Consider the following 21354-nt stretch of genomic DNA (forward strand, 5'->3'; position numbering starts at 1 on the left):
AATTATCTCTAGGAACTAAGACTAGAAGAATTTTATATTGTAGTATTATTGCTTATTTTTACTTTCCATATTTCCCCAAATGGTACACGTGTTTTTAAAAGTTAATAAATGCAATAAAATATGCATTTTATTAAATGAAATATTTAGAAATAACAATAAGTTTCGTTTATAAGTACATTTTTAAACTTAAAATACAGTATGGTAAATTGCAAAGAATAACTCTATGGGGAGAAAAGAGTGTTTTTCAGCTTATGTGTTCCTAAGGAATTTTCATAAAGCTCAATAATCCTTTTTGCCATCTCATTACAATCACCAAAATCATCAGCTTTTTATAACTGATACAATTAAAAATGATAGAAAAGATACACAAGACTTTCCCCACTCTTGAGTTGTAAGATATATAAGGAGACATCACAAAGGACTTCACTTTCCAAATATATATTTTCATGTATATACTTTCATACTTTTTAAGGAGAACTACCTTCCCTTCTGAGCTTCTGAACTATAATAATGAAAAAAATACAATGTTTAACAGTATTTTCAGAAAGATCACCATAGACCTTTATTTAGATTGCTTTTCATCTGTAATCTCTAACGTACAATGTAGGCTTTCAAGAAATATTGAATCTGTACATGACTTTGCCCTTCTTTTAATTAGAAAATAAGATCATCCAATCCAACCTCCTATAATTTCTCTACTTTCAAGTTTTTTTGTTTTCTGTATTTTCTACTTCTTCCTTCATTTTTATCTCCCCATTCCTTGTCTTTTCTGTCTCAAAGAAAATACATTCCTCCTCCTTCCTGGGGCTAATGTCTGTACTTGTACATGGATTTCATTCATTACGCTTTCTTCGAGGTCCTTATTTGATAATTTCTTTCTCCTCCTTTTGCCTCACTTCTCTATTTTAACCTGAACATGTGGGCCATATACCAATACATTGATTCTGTGAAAAATGATTCTCATTTAGCATGCATACACAATTCTTGTTGCATAGATATTGGTGTTATTATATGACTTAAATAGAACTATTTTGAAGAAAATACAGTTATTTTATGCTGTAACAGAGATTATTCTAGAAACAAAAATTATAAAATGTTCCAGGGAGCAAATGGAGAGAGGGCCCTAACATGATGGTAGAGGTGATTTGGGATACCTCTAGAAAGGTACAAAAATTAGAATGGATTGGAATGAGGTACTCTGCTTTGGCCAGAAGAAAGATACGTAATCACTATTTATGGCAGTCATGTTATATACAGTTACAGGAACACTAAATTGGTAACTGAAGCACTGCTCCTACAGGAAACATAGGGCTGGGTTCCTGCAAGCCTCAGTCACAGTATTTTTATCAACAAATCTATACATAACCTTGCTTTATGGTTGTTTCTGTTTAAAGATGCCATACTTAATATACTATTGATTCATTACCACTGAACTCACAGCCAATAGTATGGTAACTCATGCCTGAATGAAATTTATCTAACGCACATATTTTCTCCATAAAGCTCATTACAGCACTTCATTATACTTGGTGGCTTTTGTAAACAGTGAAAAGATCATTTAAAAAAACACAAAAATGTGAAAAACGTGGCACTAAATTGTCAAAACACTTGTTAATATAAAAATTAAAAGAGGAAGGCAGAGTGTCACCTTGTTCACCTTAGTTGACAATGTATGTTGAGTGACTCAAGTTTTTTTAATGCTTTGTGTGTGTCCACAAATGACCACAAAAGTACCTTAAGTGTTGGTTTTGGAGTACATATACATATGTACATATACACATGTATATATACATATAGATACAGTTTATCTATCTATACACACACATTTTTTAGTAAGAAGAGTCTAACATGGTGAAAGCCATGTTCTGGTAGGGAGTTATAACTTAACTCCCTGTTTAAAGAGGTAATGTGACTATAGGCTTTCCTATACCATTTTATGCATCAGGGCAATCATTCTTACTTAAGGTCATCCAGCGTTATCAGATGGATTTCATAAGAAATTAAAATAATCACAGAAGACTGCAAAATTTGTTTTCTTCCCTGTGAAAGAAAAATAAAAATGTGGAATGCCGATTTACTATGCCAAAAAGAAAAATTAGGCTGAAAGCTGAGTCATGCCTTTGTTTTTGTTACTAAGCAGATGACTACTAATGAATGGTTAAATATCTCCACAGGTAGCTACTCTATGTTCACTTTATCTTATGTAAAGTGCTGATTTACTGAACATGAGACAAATATATAATTGGCTATTCCCCTACCTGTTTCTTTTCTCTTACAACATGTGGATTCAGTAATGTGACCACACCCTCCCTCTTTCCCCTCCAGCCAGCTTTTCTCCTTTAGATATTGAAGCCTTCAAAAATCATTTTTGGAGAAAGGCACAGAACTATCTCAGGGGCATGTCTTTAACCTTGGCAAAATGAACTTCTGAAACTGATTGAGACCCGTCTCAGATACTTTTTGGTTTACATCTCATTATCTCATAAAGCAAAACAGTCTTTGGGAATATTCAAGCAGTATTATTTGGATTTAGAATTTACATAAACTCTTGAGTTAACCAAAATGTAATTTTTAAAGGCAAATAAAAACTAAAACCATAGTAAATGAGCAAGCAGATTCATTATTATTTTTAGATAATAGCCTGAAAACTGTTAAGAGTAAATCCTGGGGAGCTAAATGTTTCCCACTTACTAGTTTTGTAGTTTCTTTTGGGCAAGCTACTTAAACTTGCTGTACATTATTGTCTTGGTATTTAAAATAAGAGTAATTATTTATGTATATAATACATACCAGTAGAGTCCTCAGAAAAGTGGCATATAGTTACAACCTAATGAATGCCATTATTTTTATTATAATTTTAATTATTCATACTAGTCTTGATGTTGAGGAGACAGAATAATATCTGACAGCTTTTTATTTGCTAATGTTAAATAACTAAAAATAGCTTTAAAAAAGTTAAAATATCCAAATCAATGGCAATATTTGATTTATATAAAATGAATAAGTCATATTATTTAAATTTTAGGGTTTTGTTGCTCCTAAGTTTTCATTACTTTACGTTTCACACTGATATCTTAGCACCTCTTAAAAACATACCCACTCTTCCCTCTAACTAGTTTCAGGATTCTATTAACCTTGACCTCCAATCATCTCTCTAAGTCAATTCCATTGAGCTGGGTGAATTGGTGGCCCAAACTTCACCTCAACCCAGTCTCTCTTCGAGCAGGAAAGAAAGTCCCCACACAGGAAGGAATGTGTCTTTCAACTCATATGTCATTTTTTCAGAAGCTTTTCAGACAGCCCCCTTACCAGTGATCTCAGTTTCCTACCCTTTAGATGGCTGTGGAGTCCTGCATGTGCTGCATATGGACAATTATTCAAATGAAGTACACTTAAGAGCTTGCATTATCTAAAGGCCCAGTGATTCATGTAACTCCCATATCAGCACAAATGAGAAGTTCCTGCCTGAATGCAGCAGATGGAAATGGAAATTATAGACTCTGATAAGGCAGACTATATTGCAGCTTAATGATTTGCATTTTAAAAGTTGGGAGTTCTCATAAATACTAAAGAGAAAGAACAACGGGCTATATTAGGTAGTTTCAGGTGCTTGTATGACCTAGTGCTAACTATTTAAACTGCCTGATTGAGTCTCAGTCTTCATTACTGCAGCATTTGTAAGATAATCAATGCCTGTTTGAACTCATGTCTTACTAAGATGCTGCCAGGATTGAGTGACATGTGGATGTAAAAGGACTTCAGAAATTAGAGTATTTCATAAATGCAATAATAATCTGTTACATTTATAACACCTATACACTTTTCTGTCTTCATATACACCTTGAAGTTTTAATCATAATCAAAGATCTTTTCTTGAGGTTACAATAAGCAGATTTAATCCACAAGCAGCAATGTTAGCAATTTTCAAATTTCTTAGACATGTTTTAATTTTTCCATTTAAATCAGTGACAAAATTGTTTTCAGTTTTGGTTTGTGTCTTCTAAAACAGTGTCACAGGCACTTGCTCTTTGATGAGACACTGTGTAAAGGCTGATGGATATTAGAAAACAGAACAGTTTGTTTACCTCAGTTTTTTTGTGGTCTGGATAATTTGCACACTGCTTTTCAATAAGGTGGTTTGTCTTCTTGTTTACATAGGCTGTGCTATAGCCATTTAAAGTTCAAAAATACTGCTAAAAAGTGATTGATCCTGTACTTCAATATCCCTGTTGTTTCATGAGCTCTCTTACAATTCGAAGGAATGTATTTGTCACTGATGTTGAAAAACATAATAAGGTCACAGCAGGGAGGCTTTAGCTTCATTAAAGAACATTATAATAAAAATAAAATGATCGAGGGCAAATTGTTTTTGTCCTTGTGGTACTGTTTCTGCAGATCCACATTAATCTGAACGTTTAAAGCAACAATAAATTTGTTACGTCCTCTTTATCATTCACTTCACCATGGTAGCCCCTAGTGGTAGAAGGAGATGCTAACTGTTCACTGCTCATGTTCCAGGGGATTTTTCCTCAGTTGAATAAAAAGGAGTTAAGCCTCTTTGGAATTGAGGGCTATAGCCTGTCAATAACTAAATTTATTCCTGCTTTTAACATATAAGAATTCTGGTGTCCAGAAAATGTAGATGCCAGCATTATTTAAAAACTGAGTAGAGAAATGAATTGAAATTTTGACCCACGCCGGCTTCCATCTATCATGGGAGCCTACAACACGGGATGAACGAAGAAGGATTTAAGATAGAGAATCAGTGATTGCTCTATTAATCTAGTTTAACTGATACTAAAATCTGACAGAGCGAATTACAAGTTGCAGGCAGTAGGGCTTATCAATTCATTACTACTTTCAAGGCTCTACCTTGCTTTCTTTTTGCCTTTAGCTCCTGGCAAAGGACAGACTTTTACAGTTCAATTTCTCAGTTTATTTTTGACTGCTTTTAATTAAATTTGATGGCCTGCTTCTGCACCACTGAAGTTATTGGAGTTGCAAAGCACTTTGCTGTTATAATGATAGCTCCCTTGATGTCTGTTCATTATTAACTGCTTTTCAGAAGTGCTGCTTTCAACTCTCATTTTATAAATATTTAAATAACTGTGAATTTCTATAACATAAATATCTGCGCACAGAAGATAGGGATTCTGTTTGCCTGTTTAATACATAGTAAAATAGAAATCCCTTTTTTGTAATGTTATATAATATTAATTTAGGTGTCCTTAATTCATTCTTAACATAAATTCTCACATGAATAGCAGTATCTCAAAATAATAATGATCAGTGATTTAAGAGCTATGACACTCACACATATAATTAATTCTAGTAAAATATCTTAGAATGATTTTTATATATATATATAGATCAAGAAAGTCCTGATTCTTTCTGGTCTTAAGATGAAATGGAGTATATTCAAGAGAACTTACAAATTACATAACAGTTTTACTGCTCAGGGGAAAAAATTGGCAGACTAATTAAGAGGATAAAATTAAAAGCCTTAATTTTTTTTTAAACAAAGTCTGATGAATTAACAGTAGGTATCAATCCTCTTTTCCTTCTCCAAAGTTCAGACAAATTATGGGAAAATAATTTTTAAAAAGCTAATTTATAGAGGTAAAAAAAAAAAGCACTAAAGATAGTAGAAAAGACAATAGTGTAATTGAGAGCAGCTGACACTGTGTCTGACACTGTTCTCACTCATTTAGCATCCATAACATTTCTATCATTACTTCCATTTTATAAATGAGGAAATGGTGAATCATTAAGCAATTTGCTGATTATCATATATTGAGTAAGTGGCAAAGCTAGTATTCAAGTCCAGGCAGTGTCATTTTAAAGTCGTACATTCAATCCCTGTACCATAATTCAATAAGTTGTGGAGGATGGGAAGCCGATGGAGAATTGATTCATATAGCAGGGCTGAGAAAGTACTGCCTATATGCCCACAGTGTGGAGCCCCATAAGCAGCATGGGTTTAAAAAGTTAGCAAATCACTCAGAGAAGCTGTGAGCAGCTTACCACTTGGAGAAACTGAGTGCTTTGGAAGGCATGAAGTGCAGTTCTGAAAAGAGAAAAATTCATCAAGTTCTAAAGTGGTTGCCCCTCTCTCCCTCTACAGTGGGCAATTACCTCTTCATTCCCATCACCTCCCTTTCTCTGAATCCTTTGAATCCAAAGTATACCATTCTGTGAAGAAATTAAACCTGGTAAAGGTTAGATTCTGATCAGAGCTATTACTGGAAGTTCACATGATCAAGGGACCTGTAACCTTCTTTCCCTTCTTGGTTTTTAGAACAGCAATTATATTACCCAAGCCCCCATTCTAAAATTCCCTTGTAAAATATGAATGAAGAGTCACTGAAGCAAAATTTCAGCCTAAGTAGTTGAGACCTGCGACTAAAAAGGACTGAAATCGAGATCATGTCTATAATCAAAGAACAGGGAAAGATTACAAATAACCAATATTGGAGTGAGAAAAAAGTATGTGTTATAACAAATCAAAAAATGAATGCTATAAAAATAGTTAACAAAAGAAGTTATTGGAAAAGTGTGATAAATAACATTTAGAAACCAGTAGGACATAAGACAAACCAAAAATGAAAACATTCTATTAAAAACGGGGACTGTATCTTTAAAAAATGGCATTGTGAAAGGCAAGAAAAGCTGAAGAGGTTTTCCAGATTGAAGGGTACTGAAGAGATATGACAACTAATTACAATACATGATTCTATGCTTGACCACATACTGGAAGGAAATCATGCTAGAAAGAATTGGCTCAATCGATAAAATTAGAATGCTAGCAGTATGTTACAAAGTATTTCATCAGTGTTACATTTACTGAATCTTAGTACCATACTGTAGGTATGTAAGAATATCTTTATTCTTAGAAAATACACATTGAAATATTTAGCAGTGAAAGACCATGTAACTTAAAATCACTAAGAAAATAAGGACTGTGTGTGTGTGTGTATGTGTGTGTGTGTGTGTGTGTGTGTGTGTACAGAAAAAGGAAGCAAATAAGGCAAATGTTAACTCTACAGGTGATCTGAGTAAAAGATAGTGAGGTGTTGTACATTTTTACACCCTTTCTGTTAGAGGTTTTTTTTCAAATAAAATATTTCTTTTAATGAATAGAAGAGTAGAAGATAAAAATCAAGAAAATATCTCAAAGATTAAAACAAAGACACAAAGATGGAAAATGATAAAAGATAGGAAGAGGAGAGGTCCTCTTCCAATGCAGAAGGTCCAACGACTGATTAATACATTATAAATAAAGATTTGTGACAACTGATAAGACTAAATTATCAATAGAAGAAAATTTCTGAGCAAACACAAAAAAATCCATCTCCAAATGAAATTAGTTCCACACAAAGGTATATCAAGAATTTCAGAAATGCTCAAAAGTTTCCTACGAAGACAAAACGTACAACGAAACAATTTAAAAAGTAAAACAAGTCACCTACAAACAAAAAGGGAATCAGGCTGGCATCAAAATGATGTTTTCATAATTGTGAGCAAGAAGAATCTTCAGCTTAAAATCTCAAGAAAATGCTCAATCAGATGGAAGGGTGGAGGTAAGTTCATTGAAAACAAGTATGCCTCTAAAATGTATATTTCTCATGTACCATATTTTTTAGAAAGCTACTAGAAGTTGTACTTCTGCAAATATGAGGTATTGAAATCAAGGAGAATGAAGCGCAATCTAGGAACAAGAAGTCCAACAGAGAAAAACAAAGACAAGGAGTCTTAGACAGCAAAGAGTGAGGGGAGCAGAGGGATGAAAGGTTAGAGGAGTGAAATCTAAACATATGAAAGATGGAACTAAACTATTTTGATTATTTTGTATATTTGAAATTTGAAATAATCACTGAAAACCTTATAAACTTCAGGAAAAGTAAAGATTTTATGCTAAAAATGTAAACCTATAGAACAATATTTACATAGTCATAATCACGAAAATAGGAAATCATGATTTTACCAGAAAAAACACATTGAGAGAATAGTGGGAAGAGAGTCCTGTAATCGGTGCACCTAATTCCTATGTAAGCATCACAATAGAAGTTATTAGGTAATGTTTAAAGGTGATAAATGAAGATAATACAAGCATATTAAAAACAATTAAGGTAATTACCAAAAGAACCAGATACATGAGCTGAACGTTGCTTTCTCAGTTGAGGACTGTAGTACCGAGAAGTGTCAAGCAAGCTGCCATTATTGTTGCTGTTATTATAAGCCTCTTAATATAATACTGTTTGATTACTAGATCATGAGCTCCTATTTATAAAAATAAAAGCAAATTTTACAGTTATAACAACTCATGTTGCCACAAAATCCCTGAAGTCATTTCAGCAATACAGTACACTGATGACACTTTTCTTGCCCGAGTTCTCTGTTTAGAAACTTTTTAAAAGAAACACAGTCCTGTGTTACATGTAGCATGCTTTTGAAATAAAAACCATCTCCTATCACAAGGAGTTTTTAAAAGAGTCTAGATGTTCTTATTGTCCTTTGTATCTCTAAAAATAATTGCTTTAAAAATTAGGATATAGCCTTTGACAGAGATGTGAAAGCTAAAGTTTTATGGGATTCAGTACAAGGATAGGCATACCATATATCTCTGCTTTTATGAAATATGTTGCTACTAATGTTAAATTATGTTTGAATGAAGGGCCTTCTGTGCTTGCTTTCAACTCCTACCTAGCACCTTCTGTCCTTGTTTTCAACTCCTATCTAGAGTGCATGAAATATTAATCACCTCTTGTGTTAGTAATAGAATTTGTACATTTCCACAAATAAAATATGTTTACTATAATTTCTAAGTAGTCAATGCCCAGTAGCAATACCTTTGACTTTAGCAGCTGGTATATAATGGTCTATATAACAGTGTTTATATTATAACTAGTATCGATTACAGATAGTGTTATTCAACTATTATAGCAGGTTGTAGCAGTACAAAATTAAATTATAAATCTACAGTTTGCTCACAAATTTTTAGTGGCAATGATGACTTATACTACTGTAGAGAGGCAGTAATTGCCCATGTGCTGCCTAAAAATGTGAGAAAGTTCTTATTACAGGGTAGCATAAAATTATTGCCTTACTAAATGGAAATTCACATCTTTCCCTCTCCAGAAAAACAAAAATATGTATATTTAATATAGTCAAAGCTGAGATTTAAAGTAATCTGTCATCTCTACCAGGCATGGATCTGGGGAACAGGAGGGTGACTGCTGAATGTTTGATATTTAAGGTCTTACATATAGGACTTTGAAGTAGGTTCTATATTATATAATCTTTGAAGAGTGATTTATAGTTTTGGATTACTAAAAAAAATTTGCTTCACTTCACATTAGTTTTTTTAAAACATGTTTTTATTATTATAAAGGTAATATTAAATATAGTGGTCTTTTTTCAGTACTTCTCATTTTTTTCAGCATTCAGCAGATGACAACATTTACTTTTTAAAAAACTCTTCTACCTTAACCTACCTGCATATCTAAACTGAGATTCCTTCTCTCACTCATTATGCTAACTTCTAATGTCCATGTCTCAAAAAAATTTTATTCTAAGCACCTTTTTTCCTTTTATGTTTATTTCACTGTAATGCTAGATAGATGATGACTTGTGAGAAAGAATCTCAAATCTATATACTAAGCTCCCTTTTTTGCTGTTTGTTTATTTTGAGTTAGGGTCTGGCTTTGTCACCCAGGCTAGAGTACAGTGTCATGGTCATGGCTTACTGTAGCTTTGAACTCCTGGGCTAAAGAGATCCTCCCACCTCACCCATCTAAGTAGCTGGGAGTACAGGTGTACAGCACCATGCCTAGCAAATTTTTTAAGTTTTTGTAGAAATTGGGTCTTTCTTTTTTTTTTTTAATTATTTTTTATTATTATACTTTAAGTTCTAGGGTACATGTGCATAACGTGCAAGTTTGTTACATATGTATACTTGTGCCATGTTGCTGTGCTGCACCCATCAACTCGTCAGCACCCATCAACTCGTCACTTACATCAGGTATATTCTATGTTGCCCAGGCTTGTCCAGATTCCCAGCCTCAAGCGATCCTTCTGCTTTATCCTCCTAAAGTGCTGGGATTACAGGCATGAGCCACTGCACCTGGCCAACTTCTAAGTTTCAGGCTTGTACTTCTAAATTCTATCTATCTTATACTTACCTAGTATTTTCCTAAGTCAAGCCCTTAAAAACTCAGTATGAGCAAAAGAAACCTTAATAGTTTTTTAGAATTAACTGTATGGTAGTGCTAATCATCTCAGAAAAATTACTGGAAAACAGTACAATAAAATAGAGAGGAAAAATAGTGGATATTAAGACAGAAATGGGATCATCCTAATAAAAATTTTTAGTTGTATTTGCCCAAATTGCATTAAAGAGGATAAAAGCAGGGAATATGGAAAGAAAAAAGGAAGACATCAAGGAGGCTTTGAAAGATGACCCAGATCTAGGAACGATGTTTTCTTCAGTAAATACATGTTGAATGCATACAACAGAGGAAACGAGCAGAAAAGAGAAAGAAACAAACTCCATGATTTAAAATTTCACTGATTGTGAATTATATCATTAAAATAACTGAGAAAGGGTAGAAATAAAAATTGTAAACTTCAAATATATATGACTTATTGTTGACAAAAATTATAGTTGAAAGCTAAAGCCAAAATTTCTAACTAGGGTTAATGTGAAGATTTCAAGAGAAACTTTAATAAAGAACTACATTTGCAAGTGTTTTGAGAAATTAAAGGTATAGTTTACCCATTAGCATTTGTTTAGAAAGATAAAGATCACTGAAAATTTGTATTTTAAGCTGTACATTTTCAGCATTATATCATAAATTGGAATTTTATTTATTACAAATGGAAAAGGCTTTCCAGTTATACACCAAGATTAGTTTTAATAGTTTCAAGAATTCTTGATTTGTAACCTTGAGACTACTGGTGTCGTGGAAAATTAAATATAATTACATATTGCAGGAAAAAGTGTTAATTGAAGTTTGTATGTTATATGCCTTAGGAGATTAATTTTGCTTATTAGTTTTGTGATATTTAAGCACCGCTATAAATATCACAGGTTTGGTAATAACCATTATATACTCAACCAGTATAAAATATTGAGTATTTCTGTATTAAGTTAGAATATTTAAAAGCATTTCTACTTGTGATTTCACTGGGGGTACAACACAATGTAAACTACACCCACTGCTGGAGGAGGAGCATGAAATAAAGAACTCCTGGGCAAACACTTAAAACCCACCTAAATTAATCTCTGTGTTTTCTTTTCAGTATTATCTTCCATTACTACCCATTATTATGAAAGCATTGCTAGCTGTCCTTTCCTACATGCACTCTACATTCAAATTCACTATTACTGTGTGTACTATTCCCTACACCAGCCCACACATCTGCCCTACTGAATTTATATCAAATTCAACTTTCCTCAAGAAGTCTTCTCAGTTGCTTTAACACAAATTACTAGTCTGTCTTCTGGAAAACAATTGGTGTTTGATCTCTCCTTATCTTTTAGCACCTAACACTAATAGTATAGTTATGTAAAGGAATGTGTGTGTGTACATAATAACATACTCTTTAGTATCTAAATACATCATGCATTTCCTATGATGGATAAATTACAAGCAGTATATTATTAATATCTATTTTTCCCACACATCTAATGCAGTTCAATGTTCATAGGTTCTTAATATTGTTTGAAATATTGCCTCTTTCTTTAGTCATTGAGAGCCATCTTTCTCAGAGTCAATCTCATTCTTCTAGCCCTAGCTTATTTTCATGTCATCTGAATTTTCTTGAGATATGTGAATAAAGGATACAGCGGAAGAAAATGCAGTTGAGAGATTGGTGAGTAGCAAGATAATTCACGCAGATTTTACTATATGTTGTTTGGAAGTCTAAGTTGCTTGGGTACAACAAACATAAAACTTGTTTTTATGTATTCTAGGCATATATTCTTAAATGACTAATGAACTCTGCTTCATGTGAACAACTTTTCAACTTCTGATCATTTTCAATATTTCATTACAGTTTGGAAAATATTATAGTGCTCCAGGAAATATAATGTCAACTGTTAAAATTCAACTTTACTATAGTTGTTGGCAATACTAAATAACTTTTGTTGCTGCATGTTAGCTGCAGCTTAAATTTCAGATCATGGAGTGTTATTAATATTACATGGTTAGAATTAATTTCCAGATCAATGAATCAATGCTATCTTAATATTCTGTGCCTTTAATTTTCATACCACATTTATTTCGTGAGTGGATTTCATAAAAGGAAGTTGCTTTATGTTGCCAAGCTCATTATCTTGAGTTTTTGTCCAGAACTGAATTCCCCCTTTGTTATCAAAGGACAGAGAGAGCACCTTATAAACTATTGAACCATGCTGATTTGATGGGCAGGCAAATTACATTAAACTGAAAAGGAAGGAATTTTCTTTGCAAATATGTAAAGATCATTTACACAAAGTAAAGAGATATTTTACTATGGGAACAACAACAAAGACAGACTCACAATGCCATAAGGTGGAAAAATGATTAACATGGAAAAATCCATTGCTACTGTTATTAGAATATTAACTAATCTGAATATTTTATTTGTAAACTTGACTAGTGATAGCTGACCTTGTGTTTGGTGAAAGAAAATAAAGAACAAAGTAAATTCAGCACCTAATTCAGTAGCAGTCATCTCTCTATATATACACACAAACATGCACACACATACACAATCTGCATTTTGGAAGAAAACTTATAATTTTTTGACGCCTTATTTTCTTTAAACTTGATGCTTTGGTAAGCTATCTATTATTTTCACTTGGTAATATCAGTTTTCACACTTATAAGGTGCTTAAACATTTAAAAATGCTTGTAAAAGGCTTTCACAAATACACTAGTTGATTTATAAAATAGAGACAATTTAGAGCAAATAAATGATTTAAATCTGGGAGGTTCAAAGAGACTTATATGCTCTGGTCTGTATAACTCATACATTGCAGAGTAGATATTTGAGCCTAAGCAATAGATACCATATCTGTCCGCTACGCCTATTTTACTATGTCACTAACTCTATGTGATCCTTCTAGTCGCCACTTAGTGTTTGCTAGCTCCCACATTTAGGATGTGCATATTGGGGGAGAAGAACAGAAGAAAACATGGTAAATTAAATTTAAAAAGTTACATAGAGCTATTTGATGAATGTGGTCTACTTGTACGACATCATGTTCAAAAAAGAGAATATGAGTTACCTGAAATTATGTTTGGCCTGGTTTTCTTTGCCATAGTACTGCTCTGATTTTGGATGACATGGGTTACAATATTATGAGGATACCAGAGATAGTGGACTGTACTCATATTCAAAGTCATACTCAGTTACTACCCAGTGTAGGAGTCAGATACTCAGTCTGCAATGAGAAAGAAAGAAAGAAAGAAAGAAAGAAAGAAAGAAAGAAAGAAAGAAAGAAAGAAGAGAAGAGAAGAGAAGAGAAGAGAAGTGAGAAGAGAAGAGAAGAGAAGAGAAGAGAAGAGAAAAGAGAGAGAGAGACAGGAGGAGTGGAGGGAGACGAAAGAAAGGGAGAAATAGAAAAAGAGAGAGAGAAAAAAGAAAGAAAAGAAAGAAAGAAAGAAAGAAAGAAAGAAAAAGAAAGAAAGAAAGAAAGAAAAGAAAAGAAAGAGAAAAGAAAGAGAGAAAGAGAAAGAAAGAAAGAAAGGAAAGAAGGAAGGAAGGGAAGGAAGGAAGGGAAGGAAGAAGGAAGGAAGGAAGGAAGGAAGGAAGGAAGGAAGGAAATAAAAATGAAAATAAAATAGAGTATAAAATATGGAAGGAAATGGAAAATGGACAAGGAAATGAAGGCAGAATTGGGAAAATCGAAGCCATGGACATAAGTGAGATCATTCAAATAGAACACACACTGAGAATAAAAAGGGCAAGAATGCACCTGGAAACCACAGTCTACAGGGAAGACAAGAACCGAAAGTCTGAGAAAGAGATTGTTAACAATATTTCTACAGAGTTTATGAATGACATTTTCACATAAAAACAATTTCTTGTATGTTTGAGTTTTCAAATGTAAACAAATGTACAACTCATTCATGTGTCATTGAAATTGGATAAAGAATTGCAAAAAAAGCATTGAAGCAGAAGTAACTTTCAATGTTTAATAAAGAATATATCTTATTGTGATTATATAATGATGTAATTTTTATTAAAAATGCAGTATTTATAAAGTTTAAGTGTATGATGAAAGATAGCATTGAGTATATCAATATGGCTATTCTGCTTACCCTTGACACAAATAATATTTAAATTTATGAAATATATATTATTTATACTTTTCCACTAAATGAAGTAGAACAATATAAATGAGTATAATATGTATGTTTATCCATTTAAACAGGTCAATTTTAATTTTTATAAGTACTATTAAAAGCAAATTTCTGTATGGTTACCCTTAAAGGCCCTACTCAAATTTCATTCCTTTTAAAAGACTTTAGGCATTTACTAAATAGGAATTATTACCTTGACTCTCCTGAGTTTATAATTTTCCTTAGTATAAAATGAAAATATATTTAAATATGCTTTTTACACAAATAGAATTTTACTCCAATTCTGTGTTATAACTTGATTTTAATCCCTCTAGAAAATATGGTGACTATTTTTTCACGACCTCATTATTCTTCTATCCTTTTTATGAAGCAATTTCAGTGCCTATTTTCAAAATTAGAAGTTACTTTTTTCCTATAGAAAAAAATTCATTGTAAAGAGGTTAAAAATTTTTAAAAAATTAAAAATTACTATATTGATCTCTTTCGTCTTTTTTCTCTACATACACATAAAAGTTATAAGACATTTTAATCCAATTTCTAAAATTTAAATATATGCCTGCTCCTTCTTTCATGCCATATTTTTCTCCAGCATATGTTTTAATAATTCCATAGAATTTTACCATTAGAAAAAAATATTTTATAAATTTTATACAAGTATATATTTGGGCTGTTTATAACTTTCACTTGTATTACAACGACTATAAAAACAATTTTGTTTAAATATTATCAGATATTCCTAATTATTTACTTACATTAAATCACAAGATACAGAATTGCTGTAGGGGAGGGATTGTTAAGATTTTTGAGAAGTAGACCAAATACTTATTACATGTTTCTTGTATCGATTTTATAGCATTTCTCCCACTAGTGTTGATGAGTTTATCTTCTTTACTATTCTTTGAAACTGTGGAAGACAGATTCCATGTGAATTACAGATAAGTTATGTGTAGGCTTATCATGTAGTTCTTATAGTGTTTAAAAATCATTTAAAAATAAGCTGTATAATATGTATTTTTTCATTCCCTAAACAGTTATTCTATTCAGTTTACCAAAGTTTCATATTAATGTCTCTACATGATGGGATGAATATATTCTGGCTATGGATTTCTGAAGGCACAGACTCGGACAGAATCATAACTGGAATTGGAGACAGAGTTCTTACTTCTTGTAATTTTAAGACTGGGAATCAAGGAGTCTTTTGAGTTATTGGATTATCTGCTTGCCCTTATTGCCACTCCAGAAATGACAAAATCTGAGGTCCTGAAGGGTTACTTGCCCTCAGGTGATTATCATTAAGGTGGCACTGAACAATGTGCCAGTTGAAATGCTTAATGATAACTCTGGTTTCCCACTCTTGATCACTACTAGAAACAGCTTTCACTCTTATGAAGTTTCAGCATTTATTCTACTTCTAGCTCAGGTATTTTGATCCTCAGTTCAGAAAGAAATTCATTCATAGTTACCTATTCTACAACTTGAAATTAGGTGGATTAAAAAGTATATGCATTGACTTAAAGACACTATTGAATTTTAAAATTATTATCTTTTAAAGAAATGCAGTGTTTTTGTATTTTGAAAGAGTTAAAGGGTTGAGGGAGTTACATCATTAATTCTGTAGATAAAAGTCTGAAAAACACATATCTTGTGTCATGGAAAACTAGCAAACCCAGTCATACTGAACTCACCTGGAGCCAAAGCCCATTGCTTCCCTCGGTGCCAACATGCTGTCAGTCAGACACCTCTAACTGGAATATCACGGGCCAGGAACTGCTTGCCTTTTATTTCTACCTGGAACAAAACATAGTGTCAGTCATTTCTTCACGTTCCTTGAAGCACAATAAGATATTCATTATGCTATCTTTTCCTGTCACATTAGACACTCATTTATCAGAATGCTCAACACAAAGGAAAGAAGCATAAACTTTTCACCTCTATAATTTACACCCGAGTGATTAATATAGCACCTGTATAAGTCAAAGGGACCATCTATATTTCATCTTTTATAAAGTGTTCCTTATAAAAGGTTATTTATTATTTGAGTGCAATCATTCCTATCCATTTGGTTTAAGTAATTGATGTGTTAATTTAGGAAGCCATTTTCTATATAATGTCCTTGGAAACTGTAAATCAAAATACATTTTTAAACTCCAGAGAGAAGCTGATGTTGAAAATAATTCATTTTCTGAGTTCCTTTTTTTTTAAACCATGAAAAGGAATCTCAGTAGGAAACAGAATGTAATAATGCAATTGCATTAGTTTTATGCCTATGCTGTTTTATATTTCTCAACTTGAGAGACACTGATAAAGAACACTGATGGCTTTTCAAATGCACCAGAGTGTTGCTACTATGGAAATAGACAGTTTGACCTCATGATAAAGATGATAGGCTTGACAAAAACCATAGAGCGGGGCTCCTGTATGAATGGAATGTGCCAGGTAGGGTCTTTTACTGCCCCAAAATAGAGCTACTGACCTTTAGTATTTTAGCCTTGCTCCAGTTTGGTAGACAACTGGGTGGTTGTAAGGAACTCTAAAAATGCAAGAGATGCAGCAACTGTTGCAATCTTCTTGTGGTTTGTGCAGTCTTTGATTCGTCTATTCTGACTCCCCAAGATTTGGAGTTTGTTGCTGAACTGAATTCATGAAGATCCTGCAGTTTGCTAACCTCCTTTTTGATGCTCACTGATTATCTGAATCTTCAAAACCAGGATTGACCAGGTCAATAAAATCTATTTCTTGATCTACCTGCCAGAGTACCCATTTGCCTCTTGTTGTACCTACTTGGCATTAATTGCTTGTTTGGATCATCACCTGATGCCTGGTAACACCCTCTGCAAATGAATCATGTGACTCCCTGTATTTTAATAAATGCACTGAAATCTGTCTTCTGGTGTCAAGCTTGGAACCACTTATTTGTCTCATCTTGCTATTACTCATTTAGCTTAAGAGTTTTTTCTATGCAGTGTGATGTGAAGGGCTCAAGAAAGTCCCACCAGTATTGCTTTATGTAACTCAAACCTTAAGAGCAAATGTTGTTTTCTACTTGTAGCCCTTTTTAATCTCAGATCATTCTGGAATCCACTTAATCGCCTTCATTTCTTCTGCTACTGCCACAATAAACTTTCATCAGTTCTCACTTAGATAATAACTTCTGAATATGGATCTTGTGCCAGCTGAAAACAGATGGCACTTTCAAATTAGGGTAACTTGAATAGAGCTTAATAAAGAATCCATTTATAAAATGCAGGCTGTATGTGGGGAAACTACAAGGAAGGTAAGATGGCGATGATACCACCTCTAGACTTGCAGTGATGAGGGGAGGGAGCAGTTACTGACATTTAGAAGTCAGATATGTGGAGAGGGCTTCTTGGAGAGGAGCAATGATCTTGGTTTGGGAGTCACAGGTAGTTTAAGATGGCAGCACAGATGGAAGTCTGAGAAGAAACCCCTCTCGTTGTCTCCCTTACCTCTAGTTTCTTGACTAGATTACCCATGGGACAAACTTCACTGGAAGCCTGAGTGCTTTGGAGCCTGTCAATGAACTCCATCAGGCTAGTTACCAGGGTAAGGGAATAGGATGAAAAAGATAGAGTGACTCTAAAGGAAAAATAGAAGAGATCCAGCTAACACTCTTATGCATACTTAAGAGAATAGGGTTTGAAATTAGAGTTGAATCCTACCTCTACCTAGATGTATAATTCTAGACAGATAACTTTTATAAATCTTGGTATCATTATGTGTACAATAGAGATAATAATACATTCTGCAGAGTTTTGTTAGATTAAATGGTATAACATACCTAGAGGCTATAATATTAACAAAAGTGGCAGTAGCTCTCCTGTTGAAATACAAAACTGAGTCAACAAACACATATAATGCTCCAATCATGCTGAGCTCTTCACCACTTGTTCTAATTGGTCATGTATTTTCAAACTTCTGCACTTTCATAAGGGTTGTTCCTTCCATTTAAGAATGATTTCTCTTCCTACTTCTCAACCCTGGTTTGCCTAGAAAACTCTTACTCATATTTTACAATCTATGAGATATGATCTGAAGGCTTTCTCCAGCTTTTTAATCAAGAAAAGGTGACCATTCCCTTTTTGTTCTTCCACGGCACACAGCACTCAACAAATCACTTAGACCTCGGGGGTGGACAATATTTTGGCTTCCCTGGGCTACACCGGAAAAAGAGGTGTCTTGGGCCACACATAAGATACCCTAACACTGACGATAGCCGATGAGCAAAAAAAAAATTCCGAAAAAATCTCATGTTTTAATAAAGTTTGTGAATTTGTTTTGGGCTACATTCAAAGCCATCCTGGGCCGCGTGCTGCCTGTGGGCCACGGGATGGACAAGCTTGATTTAGATCATGCCTGGCTTCCTATATGACTATGAGGGAAGGGAAAAGCTATGTCTGACAGATTTGTATGCTCAAAAGGTGGTTCACAGCTAGGTTCTTAGTATTCAATAAACATAAAGTGAATGAAGAAATGTGTGTATCTTTTTGTTTTAGACAGTCTCGCTCTGATGCCCAGGCTGAAGGGCAGTGGCATGATCTCGGCTCACTGCAGTCTCTACTTCCTGGGTTCAAGTGATTCTCCTGCCTAACCCTTCCGAGTAGCTGGGATTACAGGCACCCAGCACCACGCCTGGCAAATTTTTGTATTTTTCGTAGAGATGGAGTTTTGCCGTATTGGCCAGGCTGGTCTTGAACTCCTGACCTCAAGTGATCCGCCTGCCTCAGCCTCGCAAACTGCTAGGATTACTGGCGTGAGCCACTGCGCCCAGCCAAATGTGTGTATCTATGATCAGTTTGTCACAATGTAAGGAAAGGATTCAGTAACTTCAAGCCTCTTTTCCCAACGGACAGATCAGCCTGTGACAACTGGTGCACGGTGGAGAGTAGAACAACTCTGAAGAGGTCCCAAAGGAAACTCCAGTCACTTTTGTAACTTTTCTCTGGGAAGCCTTGCTGGAAAATTCATGTCATTCATTCCAAGGTTGCCAAAAGCACTAAAATTAACTGATTTTCAGAAGAAAAATCAGTAGTCACTAGTTAACTATGACAACAAATACTTCTCTGTATATCTCATGTATCTGAAAGATTTAAAATAAAGAGTTGAACCCCCAACATTTTCTGAAAGCCCAGCCAAAAGTTCTACCCCACCAATTGTTAAAACATTTATTCTGTTTTGTGACTAAGTAATGAATTCCTGAGTCATGAATCTAAGCCACAGGAGATAGTGCACAGGACAAAATATTACTCTCACACTTGCCTCCATCCTCCCCATTTCCCACCCTCACCAAAACCACGTTGATTGGCATCTGTGTGTCCTTGCAAAATTTCCCTCTGGAAATACACATGAGTAGGACCATACATATATTCTTATTCTCTACCTTCTTAAAAAAATTGAATGATTTACCAATATTATGGGCCTTGCTTTTTTCACTTAAAGGTAGGTGGGTATTATATCAGTAAATAGAAAGTGTCTTTGTTATCTTATTTTCAGCTTCATGTTTTTCTATTTTTCTGATATACCATAATTTAACCAGCACTCTCCCAAAAACGATTTTAAAAACTCCTTTACCTATTAAGAGTTTATAATAAATTACTATTTATGCATCAATTTGTATATAAGGTACACATCTGTAGAATATATTTCTATAAGTGTGTGTAGGAAGGTCAAAGGGCAAATGAATCTGTAACATCAGATATAGTGCCTGACATCCTTCCTTCAGAATCAAACCAATTTGTACTTCCACCAACAATCTACAAGATTGCTTGGGTGGACCGACTTCTAGAATTTTGCAAATCTTACAGGTGAAAAGTTTTATATCAATGCTATTTTAATTAGCATTTTAAAAATTGTAAGGCAGTTTGAGCATGTTTTCCTAATATTTAAAGTCATTTGTGTATATTTTTCTGTGAAATTTCTGTTAATAGCTTTGCCATTTTTTATCCAAGTTGCAATTTATAACATTCTTTATTATCCTATGCATTTTCAAAATGAATGAAAGCCATTAACTACATCAGCAAAACATTGCTCTGAGGTTTTTTTTTTTTTTTTTTTAAAAGCTTTTGTCCCAAGCTTTTCTTACAATCTCATATATGAAAACTGAAAATCACAAAGAGGTGCCACAGTGCCCTCTGGTGGCATTTTGCTCCTTTGCATCTTCCCTGCACTAACTCTTGGGGCAAAAGCTGAAGGTGGATGTAGCTTGATGTCAGTCTTACTTAGGCTGTTAGCCTACCCAAGTCTCCTTGGTCCTGAGACAATATGGTAGCACAATCATACTCAAAATGAAGAAATGGTAGATCTGTTTTAACCCTTGAGGAACCAGGTTAGTACCTGGAACTTGTTAGATATCCTAATAGGCAAGATTTATCTCCTTCCTAGTTGTTATAAAAGGCGGAGATGGCCTTGGAATATTTTGTCAGAGGGCTGCAGTGGAGGTTTGTTCTAGGCAGTCAGGCTCTGCTTCATTTTTCCCTGTGCAGCAGTCAAATTAAAAGGGCTATCACCACTCTCTGGAATTAGGTATTCAAAATATCACAATGTCAGATAGGAAGTTTGAAATTTATTCATTCATTCTCAAAATATTTGGAATACTATGTGTAGTATTCTAAGTATTAGTCAATTGTGTTATTGAACAAATATGACAACAATTACTGTCTTCATGGAGTATATCTTCTAATTGGAGGAGACAATGAACAGCAAACATGTAATTAAGCAAATAATATGCTATATTAGAAGATATTAGAAGCTGTGGGCTTGTGGCTGTTGGATGGGGACATTTTAATTTAAAATTAAAAAGGGTAGTCTTTTCAAGAAAGCAACGTCTGAATAAGAATTTGAAGGAGGCACAGAAGCTAATTGTGCAGTTCTCTAGAAGAAGAGCCTTCTAGGAAATGGGAACAGCCTTAAGCCCACAGCATGCTTGCTAAGTACAGTAGACAACTGAAAAATCTCTTTTCAGGATTAAAGGATTCTTTCTTTCCAA

At 33.9% G+C, this 21354-nt stretch overlaps 1 protein-coding gene across 44 annotated transcripts in view; it reads right to left on the reverse strand.

Moving 5' to 3' along the window:
• Positions 1-21354, reverse strand: part of PTPRD (protein tyrosine phosphatase receptor type D) — a 2329646-nt gene that overhangs the window by 1614925 nt on the left and 693367 nt on the right. For all 44 annotated transcript variants that reach the window (XM_017949398.3, XM_017949394.3, XM_017949399.3 and 41 more), the window contains one exon: positions 16037-16139. The gene's annotated coding sequence lies outside the window, so the exon portion shown is untranslated. The remainder of the gene's footprint in view (positions 1-16036; positions 16140-21354) is intronic.

The sequence above is a fragment of the Papio anubis genome, chromosome 13, assembly GCF_008728515.1.
Source record: "Papio anubis isolate 15944 chromosome 13, Panubis1.0, whole genome shotgun sequence".
NCBI classification, from domain to species: Eukaryota; Metazoa; Chordata; class Mammalia; order Primates; family Cercopithecidae; genus Papio; species Papio anubis.